The following is a 12,887-nucleotide window of genomic DNA, read 5'->3' as shown; positions in this document are numbered from 1 at the left end:
TGTCATAAGACACAAGATCAAATGCCTTTCGAAGGCATTTGATCTTGTGTCTTATGACATCCTTTGGAAGAAGATGAGAAAGTCGAGTATACCACATGAGCTGGTTAATACTTTTAAATATTGGTATGATAATCAAATTAACATTGTTAGATGGGCTGGTGTGATGTCAGATCCCTATAAGCTAGAATGTGGCATGAGACAGGGCGGGTTAAGCTCACCTGTCCTATTTAACCTCTATATAAACGGACTGATTGAGGAGCTCAGCAAGCAGCATGTTGGTTGCCATGTTGATGGAGTATGTTTTAATAACATAAATTATGCGGATGACATGGTCTTGCTGAGTGCCTCAGTCTGTGGTCTTAAAAAGCTACTTGATATTTGTCAGCGTTACGCAGCGGAGCATGGGCTGATTTATAATAGTAAAAAGAGTCAGTACATGGTCTTTCATAGTGGAACCAGAAAGGTGGATACAGTGCCGACTATTTTACTAAATGGCGTTCCTTTGGTTAGGGTAGAGGAGTTTAAATACTTAGGACACATTGTGACGTCCACTTTGAAAGACGACACTGATATCGAAAGGGAGCGAAGGGCGCTGTCGGTTAGGGCGAACATGGTTGTCAGGAGGTTTGCGAGATGCTCGTTAGAAGTAAAAATGATGTTGTTTAGAGCCTTTTGTACATCCTTCTACACTTGCAGCCTCTGGGTAGCATATACGCAAAGGGCCTACAGCGCCCTTCGCGTCCAATATAATAACGCGTTCAGGATGCTGGTGGGGCTCCCCCGCTGGTGCAGCGCTTCGGCGATGTTCGCGTGCGCACGAGTGGACTGTTTCTTTGCCACAATGCGCAGGCGAACGTCGTCACTGATGCGGCGCATGCGGGGGGGGGCTCCAACGGCATGCTGGCCGCGCTCTGTGAACGCCCTGATAACCCGTATATCAGTCACTGCTGTCGCATGCATGCAGAATACAGACCAAAATAATTATTATTTAAATATTATGTAAGTATGCTTATGTGACTTTTGTTTGTAATTTTTTGATCTTGTACGTATATGAGTCTGGGATACTTGAAATAAATGATTATTATTATTATTATTATTAATTTAGCAGAAAATAGATTATATGACTGGTAACATAGAGAATACCCCGTATTGCTAACTTTATTCAGTAACTTTTTGGAATTCCTATTAGCCTTAGCGCAATAAAATATAGCTTATAGCCTTCCTCGATAAATAGGCTATCTAACACTGAAAAAAATTTTCAAATCGGACCAGTAGTTTCTGAGATGAGCGCGTTCAAATAAGCCCTTTCAAATGATTTCCGCCCGTTTTTTCCACACTTTCCTCTATTTCTTCGCTCCTATTAGTATTAGCGTGATAAAATATAGCCTATAGCCTTCCTCGATAAATGGGCTATCTAACACTGAAAGAATTTTTAAAATCGGACCAGTAGTTCCTGAGATTAGCGCGTTCAAACAAACAAACAAACAAACTCTTCCCAATTATAATATTAGTATAGATAATATTAGTATAGATTATAGTGCAGGAAACTTTTACAATTTAAACATAGTAACTTGTGTTTATTTCTGTGTAGTTTGTGTGTTTCTTTGTATAAAATTGGTTTATTTGCTATGTTTGCATAGTTTTGATCTACTTTTTGTATTTAAATACCTTATTCAAATACATATTTCATAGGCCTTTTTTAATTATTCAGTTTTATAAGATTTATAGATCATGAATAAAATTCCTATATTATGATCAGTAAACAGTAGATACCTACGCGACGAAAAATCTTGCGCGTGCGTCACCGCTCGCTTGTGAGTCCCTACTGATTGGCCACCCGCGGGTGGTACTTCCAGTTCGATGCCTATTCTCGCGAGTGGGACAGGCCTGTGATACTGAAAAACTGTATTATGAGGGACCGCGGGTGCAGCAGAATTTAAACGAAGAAACTATTGCCATCACGCTTCACCCTACGCCGGCACGTGTATTGTGATAGAGACAGATACAGTAAATCGAGTCGTAAAAGACCTCAAAATAGAGCCTATCTAATTAATATTTTTATAAATTTCTTCAGGAAGAGTGAGTCTACTACTCTACGTTTTTATTTTATCTTAAAGATTTTGGAAAATTTTGTTTTATGGTCGGGGGATTAACGGGGTACAAGGAATTTATTTTATGCGATTTTTGAAGGTTTTTTTATTATTAGTAAATTTAGAAAAAATCGAACGTAGACCCATAGCTTTAACAGATCTAAATATTGTTTAATAAAATCATTTGTCTAGACGCATTGCCCAGGGAGTAAATTAGGGAATACGTATGGATAACCAATGTTAGCGTTTCCTCTTAACCATTCCCGTAATAAAATAACCTCTGTTTCCCTTTTGAGATATTTCTTTTATGATCTTTTAAGATTCTGTTATAATTGCGAAAGCTACGTCAGGCTTTTTCTCTTCATCTTTTGTTTCGTTTTGCTTACATAAAAGTAGATCTGTCTTGATTAAAAGTCATTTGTTTAGAATTATACTTTTAACTGTAATTAAAAATAAGTTAACAATAAGTATTGAATAAATGATAATTTAATTTCATAATATTTTAACGCTAGCCTTATGGCGAGCATTATTTTTAACCGACTTTCAAGGAGGAGGTTATATTATCTAACTGTGAAAACGTGTAAATGGTGTTAAGTGTTTATGTAGTATTTAAGATTGTAAATCAAATCACTGTATGGTTTCCTGATAAAATAATAATAATATCTATGGACGCTTCACACCACGTCAGTCTGGCCCTGTGGTAAGTACCTGAAGGACTTGTGTTACAGGTACCAGACAACGGAAATATATTTAATACTTTTATACTATACATATATTTAAGATTTTTATTATATGATACACATATTTAATACACATCCATGACCCAGGAACTTTGAAAACTTTTTGTTCCGTCGGCGGGACTCGAACCCGCGACCCCCGGCTTGAGCTACCAACGCGCTCACCACTGAGCCACAGAGGTCGTCAAATAAAATAAAATAAAATAAAATAAAAATATTATGTTCATCATATTATCTTCATCTACATTTTTTCTATAGAAAAACGACTCCGTATAGGTATACAGTTTACGCGTTATAAACGAATTTTGGGGCAACGGAGTTGCGACTTGCGGGCCTCATCTAGCTAACAGTTTTAAGTATCGTGATCCATTTCATGCGATACCTATATGCGATTGTGTAGGTACTACCTCAGGCATAATAAGTTGAGAAATTTAATATGATGCGGTTATGATATACCGTGGTCCAGTGGTTCAGAGCGTGGCTCTTGACTAGGTGATCGTGGGTTGGATTCTCACTTTATAAACATGCATGGTTAAGAGGATTCCACACCGCCATTTTTCCCATACAAACGCTGTCCCCTGTTTCCTCCCTGGATAATGCTAGTAGAGTTATAATTTTTTTCCTGAATATCTACGGCCACTAATACAATGTCCCTATGTTTTCCTTTTTTTCATAATTTAATTATTAAATAAGATATGAACGTTCAAAAACCCAAAAAAATGGCCAGATTTTCCACTGTGTTCAAACGTCCAGAAAACAGATTTGGATAGATTATACAAAAAAAGCAAAACATAGGAACACAGCTCAAGCCTTTTTTTAATCTTTAATGAAAAAAGTACTTAAATCGGTTAAGTTTTGGAGAAGGAATCAGGGGACAACGAATCGTTGATTTTCTGGATTTTCTGCAGTTGTCTCTATCGCGTTCTGCGGTATAGGCTTGAGGTAAGGGAGACAGCTATAGATATTACACGTACTTTTTTTTCATTTCTCTAGCTGCTGTGGTATCCTCTTAAGTAAGATGATCCATCCGTCGGATGGGCATGTAAAAAGTCGGTCCTGCGCCTGATCTCTCCCCGGTCGTGTCGGTCACCCGTCCCACTGGGTTATGAGAGTAAGGGAATAGAGAGTGCTCTTGCGTACTGCGCACACACATGGGCACTGTAAAGATGACTCCTGAGTCCTGCATTTTTTTTAATGAAATAAGAGGGCAAACGAGCAAACGGGTCACCTGATGGAAAGCAACTTCCGTCGCCCATGGACACTCCCAGCATCAGAAGAGCTGTAGGTGCGTTGCCGGCCTTTTAAGAGGGAATAGGGTAATAGGGGAGGGTAGGGATGGGAAGGGAAGGGAATAGGGGAGGGTAGGGAAGGAAATAGGGTAGGGGATTGGGCCTCCGGTAAACTCACTCACTCGGCGAAACACAGCGCAAGCGCTGTTTCACGCCGGTTTTCGTGCCGAAGCATGGCTCTCCCACGTACATAACATGCCTGGGTTTCAATGAAACTGAATTGAACCCGCCAAATTTTTAAACGATTTGGCACTGCATATAAACAATGTTCTGCCTACAGTTCGTTCAGGGTTATTCTACTTCTGAAGAGACCTTATGCTAACGAGACAAGGACTATTACATAAACGCAAAGGAAAAACAAGCGTGTCCCCGCAACACAGTGCAGTGGTTGTCAACGGTGTCCTAATATTTAAATTTAAATTTTATAAAAAAAATATACGCGCTGAAAACCAAACAGAGGAGTATCACGTGTATTAGAGATTAGTGTCCATCACTGTTACAGTGTCTGCTAAATGAGGGTTTATTTGAGACACGACAGACTGTAGACAGACTGATGCAATCTCTACTTCTAAACTGATATTATGAATGCGAAAATGTGTCTGTCTGTCTGTTATCTCTTCACGCAGCACGCTTAAACCGCTTAACCGATTTTGCTGAAATTTAGTATCTAAGAGATATAAGGACATAGTGGATACATTTTATTCTGGAAAAGTGAACGGTTTCCTTGCGATAAACTTGTGGGAGGCATCTAGTACATAATATTTTTGTGTGTGCACCTCCATGTGATTTGCGTAGGTAGTAGTGGTGGATCTTAGGGACCTATCAGACAGAGAGCGGTCACGCGTTCAAGCGTTCTGAGTTCGCATTTTGCGTTCGAGCGGTCAGTCACACAGGAGGAATTTTGACGCGGTATGCGGCCCCCTGTGTGAGTATCTCTATATAACGTAATACAACACAAATAACGCAAAACTGACCGCTCGCACGCTTGACCGTGTGACCGCTCTCTGTCTGATAGGTCCGTTATGTCTGTGGAATGTGGATTTTGCTAAAGAATCTAATATTATTTAAGTATTTACTATTTTGATGTCGTTTCGACGCAGCGACGCAGTTACGTCTAATCAAGCATTTTCTTGATTAGAAACCAACGTCAGACGCATTCGCTTATTGAAATTTCTAGAAATCAGTTAAATTAAAAATCAATTTATAAATAAACAAACCCGTTACACGACGTCTTGGCCAATTGGCCAATTTTTGTCTTAATTTTTGCTCCTGTTCTCGCCTAACTTTTTATAGCCACCGATCCCTATTCGCACGTAATAGTTTCAGTTTATGTAAACATCGCATTGGGTGTTCAATCGATTCCGTCACGGCCCAGCGGCTCGCTGTCAGCCATTTTGTCGCGATAACTGCGGTTATAGTCAGGTGGCACCGAAATTATCACCAGAGATATGGGAGAGAATTTCTAGTGTATATTCCCGTAGGCTTAGCATGGCCTCAGTAGAAATGCGAAAGAATAGAAACGCTGACAGTTTGTACGAACTGACAGATTCCCTTTGTTATTCCATTACTTTGTCTACTTTACCGTAAGAATAAACCTTTCTATGGTGGCCATGCTAATCCTTTTTTTTTGGGTCGCGAAACGCCATTATACAAGATGTTAGTGTAAACACCGTTATCCTTGAAACCATCAAATGAGCCCTGTCAAAATGAACAACTTTTTCTATGAGAACAATGCTGGGAACTCAAAAAAATCCGTCTTCATACCCATACATCTCCGGCAGCGTTGGGGAGAGACTACCGGAGTATGTGGGACTCGCTGCAGCCGATAAGATGGTAGTGGCCGCAGCTCTACCTTAGTTCCTTGTTGACTACGGAACCCTAAAATATGCGTCATGTCGAATTTTTTTTTTAATGAAATAAGGGGGCAAACGAGCAAACGGGTCACGGCCCACGGTTCACTGAATAATTAAATTAATCAACAATCTTGCGCGTAAATAAATAGTACGAGCACACCCGCGTGCACTGTGCAGTGTTCGCTGTAAATAAGAACAAATATGACATGTCCGTGTTCGCGTGGAATGGCGCGTAATTTCAAACGCGGTACAAGACGGTAAGTATAGATGTCCGCATCTGGCACAGTAAAATTTAATACAGACAGACCGAAACGACGACCTCTGTGGCTCAGTGGTGAGCGCGTTGGTAGCTCAAGCCGGGGGTCGCGGGTTCGAATCCCGTCGACGGAACAAAAAGATTTTGAAAGTTCCTGGGTCATGGATGTGTATTAAATATGTGTATCATATAATAAAAATTTTAAATATATGTATAGTATAAAAAGTATTAAATATATATCCGTTGTCTGGTACTTGTAACACAAGTCCTTCAGGTACTTAGCACGGGGCCAGACTGACGTGGTGTGAAGCGTCCATAGATATTTATATATTTATTTAACTATAAGGGTTCCTTGTTGACTATGGAACCCTTAAAAGTAGGTAAGCGCAAATCTTGCGAAAAAACTTTGGTGCTCGAAGATTTCGTGCGTCTATTAACATGAACGGAAGGTGTCGCGTCGAACTGACATCGTTGCATACCAAAAATTACTGTTAAAAATATCAGTATTAATAACGTTATTTTTATACCTATAGGTATCTAAAAATGTTACCCACAGACTTGTATTAATTTTGTGAGATGTATCTTCATCTAATCTAATGTTACATAATATTTATATAGTACTTTGATGAGACACGTATACTTGTCCATAGTGGAGTTTTGAGTTTGGCTGGAACAGAAGGTTTCAAGACCTAATATTATTATGTCCTATTCTTGACACCGAAAGTTATATTAATTTATGTAACAGATAATTACTTAGTAATTTCACAACGTAGTCTCAATTTGTTTTGTTAATTAATTTTGTTATTATGTTTCGTTAAGTACAATTTTGTATCCAAAAAAGCAAATCGTATGTTTTATGCGATACAGTGCCCAGATAAACTGATCCGGTTTATGGCGCACTATTTTATGTTGTAAAAAAAAACTGTGTTTCTAATAATAAATAAATAATTAAAAAAAAAACGAAATGTGTCGCGTCGAACTGGCAACGTCGCATACCAGAAAATAACGATATTTTTACCGGTAACAATAATGGAATTTTTTAAACTATATTTAAATGTTATGTTACCTACTAGATATCGTTAAAAATATCGTTAAGCTACCCCACATTTCTTTAATGTATTACGACATAAGAATAGTTCTAAGATCAAAGATGACGTTTATAGTAACATTTGATGATTCTGCTATTTGACAGAAAAGCAATTCGGATTTATTGGACCATTTTTACGACTTTTCATAGAAAAATGTCAAACAAATGAATTGCTTAGTACGAATCATTAAATGAATTGCACGAAGATTGAGAAGTTTAAAAATGAATCGTAAATGATTCATTGTATGATTCAACTAAGCGACCATTTTAGCCCCGCAGCTCTGAAGAGCAAATTTTTTGTGATTTGTGTTCTAGAGCGCCAGCGCCATGAGTTTACACTCACAGAATAAAAAAGTTAATGTTTTAGCGCTTATTTTTTACAACAAACTCTATACATGGGGCTCATACATAGCCTCAATTATTATCACTTTTTTTTGTTACATCCTGTATATCACATTACAGGCTTCGTCTACGTCAGTTCTAATACGAGAAAAATGTTATTCCTAAGATTGCTTAGGTCAATGGAAATAAAAAAATAGGAGAACCAGCAGCAAAAACATAGTTCCGCCATCTGAGAATGTACCAGGTTTTCCGATGGCACAATGCATTGCACTTTTTTACTCTGCTGCACCTATTCTAAGCACTTATTCAGCCTAGCTTAAAATCCCATAGCATTTCAATCAGATTTTTTCAAACAAATAGTACGTTGTCGAAACGAAAAAATGGCGACTGTACAGACTAATGAAAACGACGGAATGGAGACGAATTGGCCCAGAGGTAGCGCTCGAAACAATACCTCCGGAAAACCCCTGGGGATATTACGTACCTCTATATTACGTTCGGTTGCTATCATGATTCCAACAAGGTAGCCATAGACATATTATAGAAGCAAAAACTATGGCTGAAATGGTTATTTTAGTGTTATTTAACGGTAAATGGTTGTGAGCTATTTTTCCGCTCATTGAGCGTTTTCGGTATTTGAGCGTAACATATGACACAACTATAATAAGCGAAGTCAGATATCACAATTATTCACAAGCAGGGCTCGGAACCGGTTTGAAAATACCGGTTTATTTCGGTTAAAAACCGGTAAATATATCGTTCTTTTATTTACCGGTTAAACAAGCGAATCACAAGTTTATGTGATTTGACATATCGCATGGCTTAGTGTCATAGCGTATGCGATGCCGCGATGCGATGAGTTGTGTAGCATTATAGGTTTATGGTTGTAACTATGTTGTGACAAATCCAATGAAGCTAAAATCCCATACCTTTTTGACACCTAGCGAATTCAAAATGGCAAAGCACTATAGCTTTACGCGAAAATAGTTAATGTTTTTGAGCACTTTTATCCCTGTTTCGTCTCCAATGGTCATGATCACGGGCCACGGCCCACGGGTGACTATAGACTATATATCTAACTTCTGTCTCTGTCCTTGCTGCAGATTGGTCACTAAAGCTGATCCCACATTTGTCAGCACTGTACGCACCATACGCGTCGAAGGCACGGCATAGTACACGAAGTGCTGCGCGTACGGTGCGGACGAATGTGCGAGGTTTCACAATGTCATTGCATACAACGAATTTTAAGGCTGGCTTCTCATGGCGCGTTATATCACGAGCCGCGCCGCGCCAGCTCGAGCCACGCGCCGTGTGAGGGGGTGGCTCGAGGTAGCACGGGCTAGCACGAGCAGGCGCGTCTGATTCGATTGATGTCGGTAACTTCAAAGGCGCGGCTCGGTGCGGCTCGAGCAGCTCGTGAAATTACGCGCCGTGAGAACAGTAGCTCTACCATGAGTTTAAAGCTATAGTATTTCTCGATACTCGATACCGACTACCGTAAATTTTTAGTATGGCAAATTTTACAGCGCCTCTAGCTGTTACTTGCGGAACTAAAATCGTCATACTAAATATTTACGTAGTCGGTATCGAGTATCCATAAATACTATAGCTTTAAACTCATGGTAGAGCTACAGGTGCTCGCTCGTACTTGAAATTGGCTCGGCGCGGCGCGGCTCGTGATATTACGCGATACTAGAGATAGGAATAGCTCACAATTGACATAAAATATATGTCTCTAATGTCTAATCTGAGCTATTCCTATCTCTAGTATGGCAAAACCAGAGATAGATCAAATATTGGGAACGGCCGTAAAGTACATATCCCACAGCAAAGTGTCTACTAGACAGGCGAAATCCAAACTAATATCGTATTTAGGCCCAGTAATTCATAACTGTGTAATAAATCATCTCGCAGGCGGTCGTGACAATGATAACTTACCAGATAATATGAGGCGCTCAAATTGTTTGTTAATGTGTTTTAGTTACTGAATACTCTTAGCTAAGCCTACGTTATAATGTACCTACGTAATCTATACATACATAATATTATAAAACAAAGTCGCTTTTTCCCTCATGTCTTTTTGTTCCCTTAAGATCCAGTTTCATCAAGCAATGTTAAATAAATAATGGCTTGTTAAATCAGCTAATGGCCTGTTAGAGCTATCGAGCGTTCCACCGTGTCCTAATATTCACCTAACACGGTGTTAAATTTAATTCCTGCTAATATTTAACAGGTCAAAATAACAACTTTCAAAGACAATAATATGCAATATCAATAAAAGAATCTGTTTTGACTTTTGAGTCTTTCCGCCATGTTTCCGCTACGTCCTTATTATTAATTATTTTCATAGTTATGAATAATTATTTATTTTCACTTTGCCGAAAATTCAGCCTTCGGATTTTCCTTGACATTGCAAATATTGACTTGTATATAAGACTTGTATCAAAATTACCAAACCGAAATATGTGAATAAAAGTTTGTATTATGATTCATGTTTTCAGCTTTCACAGATAATAATTATTAACCTGGTAAATTAAGAAGAACTATTATAGCGTAACAAATGTATGCGATCAGTGATATTTTAATTTGGTCGCATTATCTACTATTATACTACTATAGAAGAAAGTCACACATTGCAGCAAACATGTATTAATCGTGTACATTGCAATTTCGTCGCCTTATAACAAGAATGAACGAATTGATAGTTGTTCACTCGTTGTTCACTTAACATTGCATTTACTAATCTGATGTTAAATTTTTACTGTGGGACATAAGTATTTTAACAGTCTGTTTAATTTTATAAGCTCCGTTAAGTAATGCCTCGTTAGGATTTAACAAACATAGGTTGCTGAAATTGGGTCTTAATCTTTAAAACGATGATTTCGTAGACACTGCTAGGAATTTCCGTGCCTTCCGTTTTTGTCACAATTCTCACTGGAAATAGTGAAACACAAGAATTCCCAACATTAACTTAGATCTAGCTTAGTAGTCATAATTAACATTTATTCCCGTGGTGTTTTCCCTTTAGTTCTTTAACTTTCGGTCATTGCAACTTTGTGCTGTCTCCCGTTTTTTGTGGAGGGACAATTTGATACTTCCTACTCCTCCTATCTTCTTCTGATTAATTTATTTGCGGAACACAAGACAGCTTGAATGTCCCTCGGGCTCCCTGAGATCATATTAAAGGGTTTTCATGGTTGGATACCGCTGTCGATCCTGGCGACACAGAAGATACAGCGGTGGCAATGTGTGGTGTCACTGGTGGGCCAAAGCCCGATAAAATAATCTAATTCAGTATATTGAAGCTAAGTTTGTAATTAATTCACTTTACTTGACTATCGTGTAAGCTATATCTATACCTCGGTATAACTCCATTATCCTCTACATAGACGAATTCTACATGTATAATGTATATTGTATAGTCTGTGGTAGTTTACTATGTAGCAATCTGTGGCTCAACAATAGACTATTACGGAGATATAGATTCAGAGAAAAGTAAATTAAGCACGTGCCGCATGATGGATGGCTCAATGGGGGTTCATTACCCCCTTCCCCACTTCTGCCCCTTTTCCCCACAGTAGGGAGCCCCCACTAGACAGGACAATTAACGTCGTGTCACCTATAGGACGAGATCTGTCTCCGAAGGGAAAGTAATCAAAACCTCAGTAATTGGGCCCATTGTTATAATTTTTGGCTGATATGGCGGACGAGTCAGCGCGAATTCGGTAAAATCGATTATATTATTTAACTACAAATTTTTAGGGTTCCGTACCCAAAGGGTAATAACAGGTTACAGGACCCTATTACTGAGACTTCGATGTCCGTCTGTTTGTCTGTCTCCAGGCTGTATGTCCAGAACCGCTACAGCTAGACTTCTGAAATTTTCACAGATTGTGTATTTCTGTTGCCGTTATAACAAAAAAACAAAAAATACTAAAAACAAAATAAAATTAATAATAGCTCCCATACAATATTTTTTTGCCCTTTTTTGCTCGATATCAATAATCGCAACAGCTAGCAACTAGCTTTTCTAAAAAAGTTAATTATAACTAATTAAGTGTACTATCTTTTATCTTTAAACAAGCAATTCTTGTATATATATATATATATATATATATATATATATATAATTGGAATCTCGGAATCGACTCCAACGATTTTCATGAAATTTAGTATATAGGGGGTTTCGGGGGCGATAAATCGATCTAGCTAGGAATCATTTTTAGAAAATGTCATTTTATCATAGCTAGTAATACTTAATTATTAAATTTTGAATAAAAGAAATATTTAAAGAGCTTCCATACAACTATTTTTGGCCTATTTTTGCTCTATAACCGACCGTCCAGACTCCAGACCAAATCCTTAGACTATATATTTATAGCACAAACTCGAGGTCAAGCGGTTCTTCATTTATCACTCTTTTGTAACAAATGAATTCAATAAATGGCGGATAATTTTTTGTTTTTATTATCATGTAAGGTTATATGATGTATGTTTATAATTTATACACTAGCTGTACCGGCAAACGTTGTTTTGCCATATAAAGTATTTCGCCCATATTAATAATAATAATACTCCCCACACCGGTTTCGGTGACGGTGGCCGGTTTCATTGAAACCAGACCAGGTACGCAGGAGTAATTTTATAGTGCCCAAGTGTGTGCGCAGTACATAAGAGCACTCTCTATTCCTCTTACTCTCATAACCCAGTGGGACGGAAGACCGACACGACTGGCGAGAGATCAGGCGCAGGACCGACTTTTTACATGCCCATCCGACGCATGGATCATCTTACTTGTCAGACAATCAGGTGATCAGCCTGCATTGTCCTAACCAAACTTGGAAATAACATGTTTCCAACGCGGGATTCGAACCCACGACCTCCGGAGTCGAGAGCGACGCTCTAACCACTAGGCCACGGAGGCGTTTCGCCCATATTATTATTTTATTGAAGTGAATGTTATCATTGCAAAGTCCATCGCTATCCCGTTGCAGTCCTCGAGTTGTAATAATTTAGATAATATTATTTATTTCACAAATGCACTTATCAATATAAAAAGTGGATGTTGTCCGATCTCGCTAACGAAAATCGGTCGAGCCGTTTCAGAGGAATTCAACCGCACACAGTGGTCCGTGACACGAGAATTTTATATACATATTAGATTTTGTTAAAATTTTCCTTCTTAAACTTTATCAATCTTTTTAATGTTTATTGTTTTATATTTTCTGAAGTA

Source organism: Aricia agestis, chromosome 12 (assembly GCF_905147365.1).
Source record: "Aricia agestis chromosome 12, ilAriAges1.1, whole genome shotgun sequence".
Classification (NCBI taxonomy): Eukaryota; Metazoa; Arthropoda; class Insecta; order Lepidoptera; family Lycaenidae; genus Aricia; species Aricia agestis.
The sequence above is the reverse complement of the archived record's forward strand: the minus strand, read 5'-3'. Positions refer to the sequence as shown.